This window comes from Arachis duranensis, chromosome 2 (assembly GCF_000817695.3).
Source record: "Arachis duranensis cultivar V14167 chromosome 2, aradu.V14167.gnm2.J7QH, whole genome shotgun sequence".
NCBI classification, from domain to species: domain Eukaryota; kingdom Viridiplantae; phylum Streptophyta; class Magnoliopsida; order Fabales; family Fabaceae; genus Arachis; species Arachis duranensis.
This window is the reverse complement of record NC_029773.3, coordinates 3,229,744-3,235,593: the sequence shown is the minus strand read 5'-3', so window position 1 is coordinate 3,235,593 and position 5,850 is coordinate 3,229,744.

Here is a 5,850-nt window from a genome sequence, read left to right as displayed (position 1 = left end):
TAAACTAAAGCATTCTAGAATAATTATTTCTAATAAAAGCTAACAATGCATGCAGTGAAATTAATTTGTAGTGAAGGTATTTAGATTAAAATTTCACATAAAAAATTGAAGGAAAAAAAAGTTGAAACATGTAAATTATAAGACCATAACTTATTTAGATCCTAAAATTATTTGATCTAATAGAAATTTTCAAATTTTATTGGCTTATAGCAAAATTATAACATCGAAAGATTTAAAGAGTTTTCGATCAAAATTTTGTGATAATTAGAATAAGGCTTGCGTTATGTGCAGAGTTAAATTAATTATATTATATAGTATAGATTTAAAATGCTATATTGTTTAAGAATACATTAGATAATACGAAGTTAAATGTTAAACTTAAAAGCTAATTCATAAAAAATAATATACAATGCATTCATTTGATCATTTATATATGATTCAATATTATTATTCAATAAAAAATATAAAAAATATATATAATTTTAATATAGATAATAATTGTATTTAATCATTATTTTGTAATTTAATTGAATAATAATATGTTTTATAACGGTTGATGATAAATGAAAATTTAAAACAATAAAAATTAATTCAAAATTTAATAATTATAAAATTAATAAAATTATATATAAATTTGATTATAAGTAATAAAAATATTTGATTAAAGTTTATTCACTTGACTTTGTATAATTATTTTTATTTTCTAAATAGTTGCTTTTGTTTATTATTTTTTTTATTTTTTTAGGTTGTCTTTAAATACTATAGTATAATGATAAAATTATTAGATGAAATACAAGTATGTATATTATTAATGTTTTGATAATTAAAAATAATATTTAATTTTTTTAATTTATTTTTATGAATCATGACAATATGTATTTTTAATAATATATTATAACTAAATAATATTAAAAGAAAAAGAAAATGATATATAAACGACAAAGAAATTATATAAGTAAAAAAAAGTTTTTTTTAAAAAAACAAAAGAGAAAGAAAGAAAAGAAGGAAAATATCAACAACACATTATTCAGCATTCTTTTTAGTTCAATAAATCATCAACTCTTATCACAATTTCATATAGCATTACTAAACATTGTTTTTCAGTGGCAGAATATTACAACAGATTCAAATTTTAAAACAGAACAACATAACACCATAAAAAGTACACTACTTATGAATAAGAACTCAGTGATGTACTGATGTCCTTGTTGTACATCCCTATCCTTCATTTTGGCTTTCTACACTCGGTCTTTTCGGCGCAATGTCATATTGTTTGCTCAAACCAAGTTCCGCCATAAGAAGACAAACATGAGTCAGAAATTCTCCTCCTCTTCGGAGTCGCTGAGCATGTGCCTCCCATTCACACTGACTTGCAGCATAAGTAAGCATCTCTATCCACACATTACATATCACTTCCCATGAAAAACTCTGATCTTCAATCTGTAAAGCAAGGCGGCACCCTTGATGGAGCAAAGACTTGCTAGCCTTTTCCCTTCGAAGTTGTTGGAGTGGCTGGTGACACTGCCTATGCATTTGAATAAGCGATTGAAGCGCTTGCAGCATCTTTCACTGGCTGCTGGTTGCGATGCAATATACTTGTGGCTTCCCTGAAAGTGTTCCGAAGGTGAGTAATCCTGGTGATCCATTTAGGCAGCATGAGTGGACGCATGAGTAAAAGATACAACATATAATCGGATATTCTTTTGCTCGCTTCCCTGTAGTCCTTTTCGGATTCTTCTGTTCTAGAATAATAGCATATATCGGTTGCAATATGCCAAATGAGTAAGCTATGACCAAATTCAACGTCAACGCTCCAGCCAATATTTTGGAAGTCAATCAAAGCATTGTCACCTTTATAAGAAAGCAATTTCTTGAGAAAATTATAATCAAATCCTTGTCTGCTGTACGGCTCTCGTTTTTGTGTGAGATGCGGGGCCATGACACGGAAACATGGACAACGCTTGTTTAAAAAGTGTTTTGAAAGCAGAGACATGGGCAGTGGATATATTGTCTCCGAGACAGCTTTTTATACTTTTGTGTCCACTATTTCACGAAGGACAATGATGGATGCGGAATTTGGAAGAGTGGACATGGACAATTTTATAAATTTTGTTTTCTTTTTTTTTCACTATTACCCCTTTTTATTTTTCATATTGCGTTGTTGAGAGATACTTTTTTCTTCCTGTCCTCTATCTCTTTCTTTTCCAGGTACTCTCTCCTTCTTGTAGAATTTTTTATTGGGGGTAGATAATTCTTTTCTTTTTATCGTTTTACTTTAATACCATTTTAACCTTATATTATATTATTTGATTTGTAATAAAAATAATAACAAAAATAATTAATCTTACAACTTTTGAAAGATAAATATTAGCAAAAGTAAAATTAATCTTTTAAAATGCTAAAAAATAATTTATAAATTATAATTGATTTTATATAATTTAAAGAAAAATCAGTTTTTAGATAAAAAAATAGTTTTTTTAAATAAAAATAGATTTTTATATGCAAAAACTAATTGTTTTTCATGTAAAAATGGATTTTTTTTTAAATTAATTTTTTATTTAAAATTAATTCGGCTTATTAACTTAAACAAAATTTTTTATTAATCAAACTCAAATTTATTTTTTTTGTTAATCTTAACCATATGTATTCCTACGTATTAATAATAAATTTTAAAATAAAATAATTATATTTATAAATTTTATTTTAATATAAATACTAATATATTTTTTTATTAAAATTTTTTGCCTCTTCAAATATTTTTTTCAAGTTCCGTCTGTACTCCTACGTACTCTCATTTTTTATTAAATTAATTTGTATTGAGGTAGAAAATTTGGAATCACAGGGCTATTTTAGTCATTTCATATAATATTTTAGTCTTGTCCATGTGTATCCAAACATAATACTAAACATTACGTTAGTGTCTTGTCCATCGTATCCAAATACAATACACAAAAGATAATTTTTAGTGTTTCCGTCCTATTGTCTCCGTTTCAGTGTCATGTTCTGTCCTGTCTCTAAAAACAAACGCGGCCTTTGAAATCAGTATCTGCATCTTCCCATGTCCTTTGCCAGTATAATTCTATCATGAAAAGAAAATTGTTTCCAATGCATCTTGTTACCCTCTTCTTCATGCAAAAATTCAACAAGTTGTGTTGAGCTAACCCCATGACCACCTTTTCTGACAAGACAAAACCCAGCATATGAAATTCTGCAGTGAACTATGCTGGTTGACTAGCCAATTCAAAGTCCAAACCGAGAAAACAAGGGACACAAATGCATAAAGCTCGAGTAAAATAGCCCCAATAAGTAAACAATATGTTATATAAATGTCAACCCTTGAGTACTCATGCACATGAACATTATGGAAGACAACACATGTAGCTAGAGCAGACACTATGCATAAAACACTAATGAAGCGGAAAATGAGACCTCGTAGACAGTAAATTGTAGCTGATTTTGCGTAAAGCAAGTCATACAAAAAACCCAACTGGACCTCAACCCAGTTTAAAAGCATAATTACTCTTGTTCTGTCCGTTGGCTATAATTCGGCTCAGGTAAAACTATAAATCGGAATATAATTAAAACTAAATAAACACGTGATATTTCAGGAGTACGTGGAGAGTACGTACTTTGATCTCCTAACAGACTTATCCTATTAAATCAAACAACTGCGTGCCAACCCAAATGGGCACAGAATAGATATATTAAATCTAAAATAGAAATTTAAAATTTAAATTTTAAATTTCAGTTTGTTTAGATTGTATTTTGAATGTGTATTTAATTTTAAAAAGACAGTAAATTTATTCATAATTTTTAATTGTGTTTATTTTAATTTTTTTTAATTATTGTAATAAAAGGCTGAATGTTGTACTATTTTTAAAGAATACCTAATTGAACCGATTAAAAATTATTATTAATGACTATTTGATAACTACAAATACCAAAAATTACTGTCTCTAACACTCCTCATATGGTGATTCAGAACTCTCTCCGGTAATAATTGAGATTTATTTGAGTGTCCTCACTATAGTTATTGGTGTTTCCAATGGTATCCGGGCATTAATAAGCTCGACTAGTTGATGATAATCAACGAATGTTAAAGATTCTATTAACCTTTTATTTTAAAAATTATATAAGTCATTTTATAATTAATTATACAATAAAAAGTTATCTATATTTTAATATTTAAAAAATATTTACAAAAATTTATAATTTTAATTTATAAAAATGTCATGCATTGATTAGTCATCATCCGCGTGAGCTCGAAAGACATTGGAGATTTCTGATCATCCGCCATCGTCAAGGTAAAAAACACGGGTAAAAAAAATTCTATTAACTTCGCCTCACCGTGTGGCTGGTTGATCTTGTATTCCTCGTCCTCCTCCAGATGATTTTTGTAATTTTCTGGCCGGAAGAGATATAACTCGGTCAAGTAAGAACATGAATTATGGGTTACTTGCACAAAAAGTCACTCACACAATGAAGTCAAGTCAAGTTTTAAAGTTTTTTTTAAGCTACTATTTGTACATTAAAATTAGCTATTAATATATATGTATATTGATACGACCGTTATACATCGGTTACGAGTTATACCTCGGCTAATACCTTTGTAACCGACATATCAATTATACCGAGTTTATGGCAATAAACAGCCTTATGATCGGTTATATCAGAAACGGTAAAATAAAGAGTATTACTGTTATAATATCTCGGTTATAAAAGGCAATCGACAGAGAATGGTAAAGATAGATCATTCTGAACTAAAGAAACCTCTTAAGATAATTCTCTTAAACTGACTTGAGCGTCGGAGTACTTTTTGCAGGTATTTCCTCCCCTTTTTCTTCTCGGTTAGCTCGCTGAAAGTGGAGTGGTGCAACTTGAGGATAAGCTCGGCCTCCCTCTCCTCGGAAACGACTTATAGTTCGGCTACAACAAGGCAAGAACATTTGGCGCCCACCGTGGGGCCCGAAATTTAAAACCCTTTCTCTCTCAGGCCCCAAAAACCTCAACCACCAATAATGGCTGACGCACCTCCTCCTACACCGTCCGAGCTTCTTCGCATGGTAACCGAGCTTCAGCAGGCAAACCAGTGCATGGCTGAGGCAAACGAGCATATGCGAAGCGAGAACCTATGAATGCAACAACAGATTGAACAATTAATCAACGCTCGCCTTGAACACGGTAACGAGCATAATGAGCGAAACAACGATGATGAACGCCGCACACATGTCTCAGAGACACCTCAAGAAAATGAGGACGGCGGTCCTCGGGACAATGAAAAAAGAGCCGAGACTGACGGAGACGAGCTCGACAACTCCACAGGACCATTCACAGCAGATATCATGAATTTTCAACTACCCAGACAATTTACCTTACCAACGACGTTAACTCCATATGATGGGTTGGGTGATCCAAAGCAACACATTAAGAAATTCCGATCAATTATGATCGTTAACGGTGCATCTGACCCTATTTTATGTCGTTGTTTTCCTTCATTTTTAGACGGTCCTGCACTTGACTGGTTTTGCTCTTTGCCTGCAGATTCTATTTCCCGATTTCAGGAGCTGGCAAAGCAATTTGAAGACCACTTTGCAGCATCCGCTATATACCTACATGATTCAGACTACCTGACGACCGTTAAACAAGGCCCTCAAGAAAGCCTGAAGGACTACATCACCCGTTTTACAAAGATAGCAATGAGGATCCCTGACCTACATCCCGAAGTCCATTTACACGCCATCAAGAGCGGCCTCCGCCCGGGGAAATTCCAGGAGGCTATAGCGATAGCTAAACCAAAGACTCTAGCCGAGTTCCGTGAGAAAGCCAAAGGGCAGATAGACATAGAGGAGC